Source organism: Dendropsophus ebraccatus, chromosome 5 (assembly GCF_027789765.1).
Source record: "Dendropsophus ebraccatus isolate aDenEbr1 chromosome 5, aDenEbr1.pat, whole genome shotgun sequence".
Taxonomy (NCBI): domain Eukaryota; kingdom Metazoa; phylum Chordata; class Amphibia; order Anura; family Hylidae; genus Dendropsophus; species Dendropsophus ebraccatus.
The window spans coordinates 99,332,059-99,347,642 of record NC_091458.1 but is presented as its reverse complement, the minus strand read 5'-3'; the positions used below and the strand labels follow the sequence as shown (position 1 = coordinate 99,347,642).

At 41.6% G+C, this 15,584-nt stretch overlaps 1 protein-coding gene across 11 annotated transcripts in view; it reads right to left on the bottom strand.

The window, feature by feature from the left end:
* Positions 1 to 15,584, bottom strand: part of MCF2L (MCF.2 cell line derived transforming sequence like) — a 176,850-nt gene that overhangs the window by 95,211 nt on the left and 66,055 nt on the right. The window contains exon 1 of one of the 11 annotated variants that reach the window (XM_069970796.1): positions 13,866 to 13,976. The exons of 9 other annotated variants lie outside the window; for them this stretch is intronic. The gene's annotated coding sequence lies outside the window, so the exon portion shown is untranslated. Of the gene's footprint in view, positions 1 to 3,115; positions 3,174 to 13,865; positions 13,977 to 15,584 lie in introns of those variants that run through there. One more of the 11 variants, XM_069970793.1, reaches the window with a different exon arrangement.

Here is a 15,584-nt window from a genome sequence, read left to right as displayed (position 1 = left end):
ATGTGAGCACAGACATATCCTGCTAATTTTGGTCATGTGGGTCTTATAAAGGAGTGCTAGCTGTTCAGAGAGGGAGAACTGTGAAACACGAACTGGAGAGAATGGAACGGCTGCACATCCCATAAACCCCATGCATTCAGCATTAAAGGGGTTATCCAGCTCTAAAAAAACATGGCCACTTTTCCCCCGCTCTTGTCTCCAGATTGGGTGGGGTTTGAAACTTAGTTCCATTGAAGTAAATGGAGCTTAATTGCAAACCACACCTGAACTAGAGACAAGAGTGGGGCAAAAGTGGCCATGTTTTTGTAGCGCTGGATAACCCCTTTAAAGCCAGCATGAAATCAACATGTAAGTGTGTAGCGATAATAAACTCCTGCTGCACAGCCCCACCTCCTAATCTCTTCTGCCCAGCCGCGGCATCTCTTCTGCTCGTCCGCAGCGTCATCACGTGATCAGCGCCGGGATCACCAGTGCCGTCAGTAGGAGGTCGGGAAATAGCATAGGAGGCGTATCAGCATGAGGAGAAGCTGGCACGTCACGGAGGGGGGAGGAGAGGGATGTGAATAACTGGAGCAGACTCAGCCTCCTGTGCTTGAGCACAGGTCATTAGCATATTACTTTATCGACGGTTTTAACAGCAACCGGACAATGGATTGAAAAAAGCTCCGCATCACTGGGTTATACATTACAGCGCATACACGGTGGTATGTATATTTCAATATAAGCTGTTTGGTGGTACATCCTCTTTAACCCCCCGCCACCGGAGCGTATACTTCATCTGCTCCCCGCTCCGGCTTTCTTCGGGGCTCCCGGCGTCTTCACGTCCCGTTCAGCCAATCAGTACGCTGTGGCAGGGCAGCACACTGATTGGCCGAGCGGGCCTGCCGGGAACCCCCAAAGCAAGCCGGAGTGGGAAGCAGGTGAAGTATACTCGGGCTGCTGACAAACTCCACATGTCCATCCTGCTGCGAGTTTGTGTGCCCAGAGTGTACGGGGCAGGGATCCGCAGAGAGAAATCTGCTGCAGATCCACCCAGTATGTTTGTACCCTTAAAGGGAATCTGTCAGGTTTCTACCAGGTACAGAGCTGCAGACAGGTGTGGCACTTCAGATTCCAAGGTAAATGCTACAAGCAGATAGCAGATAGAGGAACTTTTGAGGAAAAACACAGTTTTATAACTTTGCAAATGGCCATCAGCAAAGACAAAAGCATCACTTGTTTTATCTCCTTACCACCTACACCTATCGGCCTGTGTCTGCAGCTCTGTACCTGTTACGGACCGGACAGATTCTGTTTAAAGACAATAGTGATGGTGGGGGTCTTATATCAGGGCTTAGAATATTACCTGCCACAGGCACTAAAAATCCTAGTACTAGTAATTCAGTACATACAGTAGTTTTAAAATGGTAAGGAACCCATAGTTATATAGTATAGGGTATATATAACAAGCTGATCGGTGAGGATTTGATTGCTGGAACCACCACCAATTTTGAGAAAGTAGGTAAAATATCCCCCTAATGAATGAAGGGATGTTGGAAATAATCCATTAAAGGAGAACTCCAGAGATTTTTATACTTTTGAAATTCACTTCTTTTTATAAATCTCCACCCTTCCAGTCCTTATCTGCTGCTGTATGTCCTGCAGGAAGTGGTGTCTTCTTCTCAGTCTGACACTGTGCTCCCTGTCACAGACTGAGGTAGCAGCGGAGAGCAGGGTGTCAGGCTGAAAAGAAGACAGCATTTCCTGCAAAGCATACAGCAGCTAATGAGTAATGCAAGGCTGGATATTTTATTTTATAATACAAGAAAATTACCAATTGATTTGATTTGATTTTGATTTGAAAGAATTTATTTTTGCCAGAGTACACCTTTAAGTTATAATACAATAAGTAGTAATACTGGCTGAAGATACACCATTTGCAGGAGTAGGAGTGTCCAAGAAACTACCTTTGTGCACACTCAGCTGTGGCAAACATATCAACTTTCATCTATTAATCCGCTTCACAAAAGCAGCTCAGGTGTTAAAATACCAGCACTTCAGGCTGTAATACACACACCTCTGCAGAGATCTGACAAACACTATGGGGTAGCACCAACTAACTAGAGAAAGTACTCTGTGTGTGGAAGAGCAGGATCAATATTTGTGCAAACCCAGGATAAAGATAGCATACAGATGACATCAACATGAGCACAAAATGGTAACCTCTAAGGTTAGTGCAACACTGGGACGCAGTACTTGGAGCCCACAGGATTGCATACAACTGTAGCTGTAGCTCAATAGTTAAAACTGAGCAAATAGTGCCACAAAACGCTAGCCCAGGCCTAAATCTACCCACACACAGAGCCATCTTTCATCAGGATCATTGAAACTAAGATGGAAATTATTGTATACCTGAATGTCCACAAAGAAGAGTTTTCAATCTCACAATGCATCACCCCTATCTCATAGTTAACCAATATCTGATGTTTGATAGGGGGAAAGGTGGTAATGGACTAAAAGGTAAAGAGTATTTTCCAATAACATACATTTCACTAAATCAGATCATGCTAAAATAGGACATCATTTAATTGGTATTGAAAATGCATTGTCCAAGCGTTTCATTCACTTATTGTTGAAACTGCATTGTCCAAATGTTTCCAGCTTAGCAGGCCCCATGTCGCCATGGACAGGGGGGCTACTAAGAAAATGCACTCATGGTGGTCACATCCACCCGCGGCATTTGTTGGTCACACATGCGCTGTCCCTGTATAGTATCCCTTCTGTAAATGTGCAGAGAAGTTGTGGGAGAGTATCGGCACATCAAGGTAAATGTACAGCCCGCCCACATTTTCTAGACACAGCCCAGAAGTATAAAGATGGACGAACTGAAATTGTTACATTATAAAAATATCTTACCCATATAAAAAAAAAAATGTATCCTGCAAGTGGTGACAGTAACAGCTAATCTGTTAGTGGAAAACCCTTTAAGTCAAGTTTACATCATCAGATCAATTTGTAGCATTCATTTTGGTCAATTCATGTATCGCCAGCTTAACTGAGCTAAGACTGATGCAGAATACACAGAAACAACAGGTCAACCTGAAAGAGTTAACAAAAATAGGAAAAAACAACACACCTGTCCTTCTCTTGAGAAGCAGCCATAGTTCAGAGATGTCCTTACACAGCAAGGAGATGAGGCTTAATGTCATGTTGATCCAGACAGACTTCCTATATGGTCTCCTCTACAAAGTGACCTATTTCTCTGCAAGTTGGTCTGAAAAGTACAAAGAGAGCACCAAACTCTGCCTTTCAGTAGAAGCCAAGCAGTGAGGATACAATACCTTTCTTCAAATTACACGCAAAGCTAGTATGTTTTTCAGCTGGGCTGGCGTGACAGTCTGACAAGGTACAGCACCTTCCTTTCTGTCCACAATAGATAGTTGTAAAGAAGGCTGAAGCCTCCCCGGGCGTCATACCTCAGCACCGGTGACAGATACGCATCTGCTAAATGTTGCTGAGCCTCAAGCAGTGTTTTTAAGACAATTTCCTTACAACTTTGTTAAAAAGCCTCTTACCAATGGCCGTCAGAAACCTCCCTAGAGGGGCCCTTCATTTACTAACTATCGACCTCACAAGTAAAGCCATTCCTCTACCCTAAGGAAATATTCGGTAAAATAGACAGCTGTCCTCTCTGGTGAACTCTGACATCAGATGCACAGATACTGTAGAGAGATTCTATGTTTTAAACACATAAAGTCATAAAATGCTTGCATGGCATGAATGGACATGGGCCGCTGTAACTAATAATTGACAAAGGAGTTTAATGCACGTGGTTAATACCAGACAGGCCATCCGTCAGCAATGGCATAGACTTAATAATTGATATGTGGGATTACACTACTGCTGCTTTACCACTTGTAGGTTGTCTCGCTTTATAAGATGATTGCTCCAAAATAGAAACTCATAAAGCTGTGGCTACTGGTAACTAAAATACTTCACAATGTCACAATGTTACCTATGCTCTCATCTGAAACAAAAGCAGTTATCTATAAAATATTTATAGGAATCATGAAAAAGGGACAAATCTAGGCCAAGAAAGGCCCTTACCCTACAGTCCCTACCTACTGATATGTCCCTATAACGCATGGGGCGCTTAAGATGAAGGTACATTTCTTACCTTCATCCTCGGCATCCAGGGCTTATTAGTGCACTGATAACATGGATTAAGGGTGCCTTTACACATGACTGATTCCCAGCAGATTCCTGTGATGTCGGGAGACCGCCCCGTTAACCCCCGGCTGGCCGGAGTATATACATTACCTGCTCCTGGATCCAGCTTACTTCGGTGGTTCCCGGCTGCATGTCCCGCTCAGCCAATCAGTGTGCTGCGTTGGAGCGGTCTCCCGACATACTGCGAGTATGTCTGCCCATAGACTTTACAGGGCAGGGAACCACAGCATATCTCACTGCAAATTCGCAGCGAGAAATCTGCTGCGGATCCGTCATGTGTGAAGGCACCCTAAAGGGGTTATCCAGCGCTACAAAAACATGTCTACTTTCTTCCAGAGACAGCACCACTCTTATGGTACTTTTACACAGAGCGATAATTCGCCCGATCGCATGATTAACTATTCCGAATGAACAATGTGTTTTTCATAACGATCAGCATTTAGACGGCACAATATATCGTACGGAAAAATCGTTTTGCGATCATTTAAGCCTATCTCACACATAGGTTACATCGTTGAAAGACTGTTTACACGGAACGATCTGTGAATTTTTTGCGAACGACCAACAACGATTTGAGAACTTGTTGAAAGATCAAAATGTACAATTTCTCGCTTGTCGCTTGATTGTTCGCTGTGTTTACACAGAACGATTATCGCTCAAATGCGATCGTTATCGTGCAAATTCGAACGATAATCGTTCCGTGTAAAAGGACCATTAGTGTGTCTCCAGTTTAAGTGCAGGTTTTATAACTTAGTGAATAGAGCTTAAATGCAAACTACACCTGAACTGGAGACAAGAGTTGTGCTGTCTCTGGAAGAAAGGGGCCATGTTTTTGTAGCGCTGGATAACCCCTTTAAACTACAAACTCCATGAAAATGGCACCAAGGATGAAGGTAAGAAACATCCCATGCTGATATTTCCCATGCGCTATAGGGACATATCAGCAAATCAAAACAGGCAAGCAGGCCTTCACAGCGCTGCTCCGTGTCTCGCTGACAGACTCAGAATGTAATTTTTAACTGGAATCTGGATATGTCATGTACTAGGCTCTTCCAGTTGCACCATCACGGCCCAGCTGAGTAGTTAGTGACTGGGGTGCTGTCTTGCCTGAGTCACCGATTGGCTAAGCAGGCAATCTCTCAGCTGGCCACTGTGATAAATTTAGCAAACGCTCATTCATCGGCTGATTGAATCTTTTGTGTAGCCATATAAAATTATTGATAACTGGCTGCACATCTACTTGTCTGAATAGAGACGGTGCTGCCAATAACAATGGATTCAAATGGCCGTGCAAGTAATATAAATAATAGTAAAATATAAATAGTAGTTCATTGCCCGCTATCTCTTTCCCCATTAACTTCTATAAAGAGCAGCCACTGGGCAAGTGTTGCACTAAAAAAGCAACTCATGTGTATTTCCGCACTACAGAGTTTTCTGGTTATTTTATAGCTTTGCTCTTTACATATCATCTAACTTTAGTGCATTTTAAATAAAGTACAAAAAACAAATCCAGAATAGTATCATGTATTTTATCTTAAGAGACATCACACCTTATAATAAACTGACTAAAATAATTGCAGATAGCATCCCAACTGTGCCAGCTCTCGGGTGCAGAAGGCCCCTCTAACATCAGCTGAATTCATTGGGAAGACACTTCTTACAGTCTGTCACAATGCAGTCCTACATCACAGTAGAAACCACTATGAATGTTTCATGACAGTGCTGAGGAATTGGTGCATGAACATCCCGGGCTGTATTACCCCCTTCTTTGCTCAGAGAGATGCCTTGGACCAGTTGACTCAATCACTAAAAACGTTTTTGGCCTCGCTGGAAGAAACTTGGGCAGCATCTCTATTTAAAGCCTAAGAAACATGACAAAGCTAATGCACATGAAAATCTGCATCAAAGTGTAGAGGTTAGGCTCTTTATACACCATGTTAGTGGTGTCTGTTTAGTGTACATGTAAGTATATCTTCTATCGCATAAGCCAAATGTATTGATAGACCCCAAACACCTGATTGAGGCCAAAGAGGTGTAATTTTGTCCTCCAAGTAAAAAAGTATACAGAATGGTATGTATACCCCACAAACAGGAAAAAATGCAGTATGGAAATACTCCATACAAGCAGACAGTTATGCTTTTTATGTGAAGCTATATTATGATGACCTGGCTCAAGAGGACCAAGGTTCTGACAAAACATTGGGGGAATTTTATCAAGGGCTTTTGGGCTAAGTTTTATTTTGCCTGTTTTGAGTACTCACCCAAAAATTAGCAAAATCCAGAATTTGCGCCCAATTTATCATTTGCAACTTTTTAAAAAGTCACAAAAACTGGTGCAGGCTTACGTCTGGTCAGTACCAGGTGAATTTGTTTGTGACTTTTTTGCAACTTTTTACATAGAAGCATTTACTATGGCAGTGCGACTTTTCCATAAATCACACACAATATATTGGAAAAAAAAAAACAAACAAAAAAAAACACCAACCCACATTAGAATAGTCGCACACATTACGCTCCTACGGGTGCCTTGACACAGAGAGATTTATCTGACAAATTTTTGAAGCCAAAACCAAGAACAGACTATAAACAGGAAAAAGGTCATAAAGAAAAGACTGAGATTTCTCCTCTCTAAAATCCATTCCGGGCTTTGGCTTCAAAAATCTGTCAGATAAATGTCTGTGTAAAGGCACCCTGAGTATATGTACCCCAATGAGCTCCAAAGCTTCAGCAGACATCATCTTAAATGGATTTGGAGCCATTCACTTGCTGAATGGCTAGTATTATAGGCTGATCATACACAACCTTTTGAAATGTATTAGGGATATGGCATGTGTGCCACCTGCATGAATTAGTAGGGAATGAAAATTAGACACGCTTAATGGTAGGTCACATGGTCACACACGCAGTAATGTAATGAAAATGCAATGTTAATGCATCATTTAATTGTAGTAATTGATGGTTTCGTTATTAATCATTTCATTGCTGTCCAGCGGTCCTTAAAGTGACTCTGTACCCACAATCTGACCCCCCCAAACAGCTTGTACCTTCGGATAGCTGCTTTTAATGTAATATCTGTCCTGGGGTCCGTTCGGCAGGTGATGCAGTTATTGCGCTAAAAAAACAACTTTTAAACTTGCAGCCCTGTGGCAAACTGGCATGGCCTAAAGTGACTATGTATAAGGCTGGCACACCCTCTCTGTTCCTCCTCCCCGCCCTCTTCATCATTAGGAATGCTCCTATTCATCAGCTGTGTGAATACTGCACATGGGCTGGATAGTTAAGGCACCTGTGCGGTGTTCACTGGAGAGGAAAAGGAAAAATCCTGCCAGTGGCATTCCTAATGATGAGGAGGAACAGAGGGGTGGTGCAAGGTTAGGGCACAGATACTCTAGGCCACGGCAGTTTGGCTCAGGTCTGCAAGTTTAAAGTTGTTTTTTAGGACAATAACTGCATCACCTGCCGAACAGACCCCAGGACAGATCTTGGATTAAAAGCAGCTAACCGAAGGTACAAGTGGTTTGGGGGGGGGGGGGGCAGATTGTGGGTAAAAATTCGCTTTAATTGCGTTAACACAATGAAACTCCACCGAATATGGAAATCCCATTAGGCTATGTTCACACATAGCATGTAATTAGCGCTATTTTGCTGCAAACTGCTTGATTTGCTGTAAAATAGCGCTAATTAAACACTACACACCCACTGCTGAATGTCACAAGTTATAGTGCTTTTACACAGAGAGAGATTTATCTGACAGATCTTTGAAGCCAAAGCCAGGAACAGGCTATAAACAGATAACAGCTCATAAAGGAAAGACTGGAATTGATCCTCTTTCCAATCCACTCCTGGTTTTGGCTTCAAATATCTGTCAGATAAATCTCTCTGTGTAAAAACACCATTAGAAACTGAATTTGACACTGGTCCTAAGCATTTTTAGCTCCACATCTCATCAACTCCTGTAATCTGGAGTCCATTGCCCTGTGAATCTGCTAGTAGACTACAGACAACCATTTACACTAAGCACCTCATGTAGTATGTGACATTTACATTAGAAGCATAATAATAACAGTCACTGTATAGCTGGCCTTCATAAATAAGCTGGACCTATATAATCCATACGCTATACTAACCGCTGCATATTTATTTCATTTTCAGTCTATGCAAAAGTTAATATGGTTAAATGTTATGCACATTAATGGCAAACAGCTCGTTGTAAGCCAGCCTGCCCTCCTGATTCCCAGGGAACACAGCAAAGCATGAGATCACATGCAACTACTGCAGGAAAACAGCCTGCCACTTAACCTGACTGCTGAAAGACAGCTCTGCCATGTTACCCTTACCTGCATTACATCAGGACCACACCGAGCTGCCTCAGGTCTGGAAAAATTATAGCTATTAAACTGTACTCCAAAGCCAGGGAGAACATCTGCACACATCGCATATCTGCTGAATGTCACAAGTTAGAAACTGAAAGAAGTTACAACTGAATGTACATCACATGATACGGGGCTGTCCTACATATAGTATCTTTTACAGATTCTACATAACTAAGGCCCTATTACACGGAGCGATTATCACTTAGAGAACAATCAGCCGACAAAGTGATCATCGGCTGATCATTTCTTTAGGTCCAGACCTTAGAGATGTGCGCCCAAAGGTTTATGTGTAATAATGATACGTGTAATAATTAACTGGCCTTACCATGTTCCCCGGTGTCTACCTTCTCTGCACTGACAGGCTGCCAGCCACTCGGCCAATCACAGACCGAGATAGGCCACTTAGCCAATCACAGGCTGAGACAGGCCGTGGCCTGTGATTGGCTAAGCAGCTGGTAGCCTGTAAGTGCAGAGAAGGCAGAGTTTCAGATCTAGCAGATTGGCACTTGTTTAACCCCTTAAGGTCAACGCCAATTTTCGTTTTTGCTCTTTTGCTTTTTCCATTTTATGTTTAAAAGTCCATAGCGCTTGCATTTTTTCACCTAGAGACTTATATGAGCGCTTATTTTTTGCGAAACCAATTGTACTTTGCAATGACAGGCATTATTTTTTCATAAAATATGCTGCGAAACCGGAAAACAATCATTTGCGCTGTCAAATTGAAAAAAAAAAAAAGAACGTTTTTATTTCGAGGAGTTTTGTATTTACGCTGTTTGCCCTATGGTAAAACTGACTTGTTATGCATGTTCCTCAAGTTGTTACGATTACGATATGTAACATGTATAACTTTTATTTTATGTGATGGCTTTTAAAAAATTCAAACCATTGTTAACAAATATATGTTCCTTAAAATCGCTCCATTCCCAGGCTTATAGCGCTTTTATCCTTTGGTCTATGGGGCTGTGTGAGGTGTCATTTTTTGCGCCATGATGCGTTCTTTCTATAGGTACCTTGATTGCGCATATACGACTTTTTGATCGCTTTTTATTACATTTTTTTCTGGATTTGATGCGACCAAAAATGCGCAATTTTGCATTTTGGGATATTTTTTCCGCTGACGCCGTTTACCGTGCAAGATCAGGAATGTGATTAATTAATAGTTCAGGCGATTACGTGCGCGGCGATACCAAATATATTTATTTATTAATTTATATTTATAAAATGGGAAAAGGGGGGTGATTTGGACTTTTATTAGGGGAGGGGATTTTTTATTAATAAAAACACTTTTTTACTTTTTTTTTTTTTACATGAACTAGAAGTCCCCCTGGGGGACTTGTATATATACAGCACTGATCTCTCATAGAGATCAATGCTGTGTATATACACAGCAAAGATCGATCAGATCTGTGATAGATTGCTTTGGCCTGCTGCAGGCCACAGCAATCTATTGCCGAGCCGGGATCAGCGTCATTGCGACGAATGCAGAAGCCCGCGGGGGGGGGGGGGGGGGGGGGAGATCCGTCCCACTAGACACCAGGGATGTGAGTAATAAAGCACTTCAATGCAGCTGTCAGGTTTGACAGCTGCATTGAAGTGCTTAATTAGTCGGCGCGGCAACGGGACCCGCGCCGGCTAATAGAGGCACTGCCCGGCTGCAGATTGCGCCCACATCCCAATTCCTCAGAAATGAAGATCATCCAGCTGGTACTGCAGTATTGGCAGGGATGATCTTCTCTGACAATGACCTCCAGCGAGGAACCATAAGGCGGGGTCACTGTGACCACCACTACATGGTTGTGGGGAGTTTTTATTAAAGGGGATTAATATGCGGAGGAAATACCTGGTGGAGGGAGGGGGAGAGTCAGGGAGAGGAGGGGGTGGGGATCATAAGTATAAAAGGGAAGGTAACCTTGTCAAAAGCCGGACAAATTTTTCAGATCCCACCCACCCACCCTACTGTTTTGTTGTATGGTTCATTGCAATTGCAATTGTCATTGTTGATCCAGGGTTTTATTCTGATTGCCATTTTGTCCAGAAGGAATTTTCTCCCTGTAAAGGGGCAAATTGCCATCGGCCTCATGAAAGTTTTTTGCTTTCCTCTGGATCAACACAGTAGGATTATACTGTAGGTTGAACTTGATGGACTATTTTCCATCTTATCAACTATGTTACTATTATGTGACGTGGAAATCGCGATCCTTCATCCAAGGTTATTACGGGTGCATTAGAGGCCCCTTGGCAGGGACAGTTCTGCTTTGCGGTAGCGCTGCTGTCAAGGGGGGAGGGGCTGTCTAGCATACTACCCTCAGGAATGGACTTTCTAAGTTTTCTGGATAAAGGGTTGTGATTTGTGTTGGGCCTCCCCGTTTGTACTTTAATGTCTCGAATAAAATGCAGCCTACGCTGCAATACTTTCCGCCAAAGTATGTTGTGTTTGTATTCTTCTGAGTTTGTATTGTATAGGTTCTTGGATTATTGTAGGAGTGGGGTTAGCAGGGGTTAGCAGTGGGGTTCCCCCCTTACAACAGATACTGTGGGATCTGGCAAATCCAATGTGCCGTCATTGGGCTGGAAAAGTGAATTCCCAGAGTGGCCGTTTAGCACATCCTGATAGCAGGAGTCATATACTTTATTTATTGGCTACCATTATATTTGTGACTATAGATTAACATTAGCACAGTATTATAGATTACAACACAGATACAATAAAGATTTAAACTACGCTCATATGAAAACGGTCTAAGTCCACTACAAACTACAGAGCAATGCTAGTAAATAAGGTTATACCAAACCCCAAACACATGCAGCAGAAACAATCTGCCTATTAGTACCACATATAGAGTCCATATAACACACAGAAGGCTATTAGATGATTTGCAAAGCAGACTTTTTGTGATGTTTACATCCTCAAAATATGTGTATTTTAGGCAGGTAAATAGCTGACAAGAAGTAACTTGCACTTCATTTTATGTCTATAATTACTGTGGATGTAAAATCTGACACTTTACAATTGAATTTAAAAGGAATTCAGTAGGGAATCCAAAACAATAAAAAAAAAACAATCAATCTCCCAGTATTTGGATGTTTGTTGAGACATAAATGACTTATAGTTGGACTGTGGCACATCAAAAAAGGCCCAAATACAGTGTGTACACATAGCCGTACAGGTTACCTTCATTGTGACTAAATCATGTAAGGAGTTATAACTGGAGCATGTGAAAGGTGTAGACAACGTATTGCAATGTGGAAATGGAAGGGCACTATTACAAAGAATGCTCTTCTACCTATAAACAGATCTGGTTTTGCCTGTCGGCCTATAGCAGGGGAGAATATTCTGACTCAAGTCATTTATATTCTGCATTGGTGTGACATTACAGTTGTATCTAGCGCAATATCTCACAACAAACACAAGGACATTTGTTCTTGGCTCTTGAAAATGTTCCAAGTTGATAAACCTGGTGTACTGAGCATTACGACCAATGTTATAACCTCCTGATAATGCCTAGTGGTTGTGTAGACAGGAATAATACTAGCTATAAATATCATTACAATTATTTATTCTTCATAACATGTTCCAGGTGTCTCCTCATTTACCATCTGAGATCTTGTAGCAATGACCTTTCTGCATCACAGTAAATTTCTTTTCAAAGTGAATAATCTATCCTTTGAGTTAATCCTGTTTAAACCTGGGGAGATTAGAGATAAATACATTTGTTATAGGAATTTATATAATTGCTAGTTAACTGCAGAGCTTTGGTCACATGAAACACTATCTGCGTAAGGTTGGTGTTATCCACAGTGGCAATTCTGTGGCACGTTTTTCAAGCGGATTGAAGGGAAATGGTAAATATAAAGTTGATCAATAGTGGTTGCTCTTTTAGTTACATAATAAAGAATGACAATAAGCTATAAACATAAAACAAATAGGATAAAAAAAAAAAAAATTCAGACATTAAGAGTTGCCTTTAAGCTTCGTCATACCATAGATTGATATCTCCGCAATAGTACATAATATCCAAGTAACGTCAGTGATCCAAATATCCAAATAAAGTCAGTGGTCCAATATCAAAACTGAAAGCGGACTAGTGGCGGTTGACAAAAATGACAAGCACATACTCTTGGTCTAACACATGTATAACATGGAACGCCTTATGTGCCCTCAGGTGAAAAGTCTATCATGTGAACATAAATCCGCTGCACGGTAGTTTCCCCATGTTCTAACACTTGTAAGGTTACTTCTCTCTAGAACATATGGAAATGGATTTGTTTCGTTGCTAAGCTACTTTAAAGTTTTCCTCCTGCAGAGGCACTCTAGGGTTAGGTATAAATACTTAAAATACTTGTAATGCTCCACTCTACAAATATAGAGAGTTGTGGTCACTAAAGAGCCCTACCTGTATCCTATGTATATATTGGAGCAGATAAAAGGAGCATAATCAGGGGCTTAGGGGAGAAGACGAAGGCTGATAAAGACTGCATCAGAGAAATGCTTCTATGACAGACTGAAAGCAAAGCTGTACAACACAAACTTATTTTTTTTAATTAAAACCCCACGAAAAAGTGTTTTGTACCATAATAAGTACAAAGCAAGAATAAAAGATATTTTTTTCAAAAGGTGTCCTTGGCCAAAAAAAAGTTTAGGTAAATTTGTTAGATAGTCAGACTAGGGTTACCTGATAGCCCAGTGCAATAAACAACGTTTTCACGCTAGCAATGGAAACACACCACTTCCATGGCTTAGAGTTGTTTGCACTTTAGCTGTCACTTTGAAACATAGCTGAACTGACAGAATGACAGGGCACGATGACGCAGCATGAGACAGGATTAACACTGTGTTCTGTGGCAGATTACTCCCAAACATGGACCAGCATTAATTGGATACTGTAATGTAGTTACCTAAAAGGGCTGGCGCAAGAGCAAGCACAATCCTTTACCCTCCATACTAAGCAGCTTACATTTTTTTAACCAACAAAACAAAATTACAAATCAAGCCTGACTCTGTTTATGCATACAATGCGCATTGACAGGATACTATCGTGTAAAATTTTGTAACATGTTGATTTAAAACTGTAACAACAAAACCATGAAATGACTTAAAAAAAACATCATCATACAGGAATAATGGCTATGCCACTCAATACCTATGACCTGGCACCATATAGCTCTATCTTGTTATGCAGATTTCTTCACATACACATAAAACCAATGAAAAAGCATCCATGTAAACTCCCAGGCTGAGTTCCGGGTTACTGTTAGTCTTCTGCGGTTATGTCATCACTCTACCTTTGATGTATGAGCACGCTGGTATTTTCTCAGGTAAGAAAACCTGTTTCACATCCTTTTCCGTAATTTCCAGGAACTTCACAGTAGAGAGGTTTTCACAGATGGATGCTCCCAGAGTACAAGCATCAATCTACCCTGAGTACTTACACTGTACAGGTTGGCAGCAGTGATGTGGCAGTACTCTGCTAATGGCACTGACAGGCAGACTGAACGGGTCACTAATTAAGAGGCTGGGCATACAAACACTTCATCTTGGCAAATGCTGGAACGTGCACCTGCCTTTTCTGTGTTGAAGGTTGTTACAGAGACATGGTTAACTCCTTCCTGCTTGACTTTATCCAGGCTATGAGAATGACTGTAAGACTATAGTATACATACTTGATTATCAAATATATAAGGTTAGTGAGCTTCCTAATTCTGTGCTTCTGTTATCTGCATCAAGTTTTGTCACATTCACAGTTTTTACATAGTAGATTGTATCAATCAAATACTAGGTACTCATAATTTCTAGTTTAAGGCTATGTTCACACAACAGATCTTTTGCATAAATCACGGCCGTTGACGCAATTTGCAACAACGGTTGTGATTAATGCAGAAGATTCCTTGTATTTGAATGAATGGAATCCAGGCAGGAGTGTATACACATAGTATACGCTCTGGCCTGGATCCCTAGCGGCCGAACTGAAAACCAACATGTCAGTTTTGTACAGGTCACACAATGGAGAGTGCAGCTCCGACCACAATCTCTATTGTGTTCAACGGTGAATTGTGATGCGGGTGCACACGGATGCGCTCGCATCCCAATTCAATAGAATTGAAGTTTATAAACTTCACTGACACCGACCTAAAGGTCTAAGGGTAGAGCTACACAGCCACTGGTTGCTCAGTGGTTAGTACAGTTTCCCTTTACACTTGACCCAAATACCACCTAGGATAACATCTGTTTTATGTTCTCCCTGGGTTTGCTCAAATAAGCTGATAGGTCAGATTGCAGATTAGATGGGGACAATCTAAATAACAAGCAGAAGCTCTGTACAGAGGTGTGGATTAGAGTATTTATGGAATTTCACACAGTTAAAAATCTGGTCATAAGATTTTTGTCTGCAGATCCTTTATATAGGGGAAGGCTTGCAATACTAAAGTCTCCAAGGTCCTGTGGACCATGGGTGCTGCTGGTGTAGCCAACAAGACTGCTTTTATCTCCTGCTCATTCTGGACTGCTAATTCCCAGCTTGTAATGATTTTTAATTGCACATCTTTAAATTTAAAAAAAAGTCAGGCATTCGGATAAGCGTACCTTAGGATTAGCCTATTAATCTAAATTTCTAGACATTAATAGGGACTGTTTTGCATTCAGTTGTTTTTTCTTTTAGAAAAGACCAGGCTAGGTAATAAAAAAACCTGATCAACATTTCCTGGTCCCATTCTTGACAAACAGTAAATGCCCGCTTAGCCCTTTACTGGCGACAGTGGTGACCTGCCCAGCCTGCAATTGGCTGCACCTGCATTTTCTTGTGTCAGGATGCTGTGATCAGGGTGGAGCCGGGCACTGCCAGAATGACAGTGGTGGCTGCTTGCTTTCTACCCAGTCTGGCCCATATAAAAGTAACTAATGTCAGATGCCCTCTAACTTTTTTTTCTATAGTACAATAATGATTTTGAGCCTGCCATGTTTACATTACATGCCAAACCGTGTACAGTAGCCTACAATCCACAATG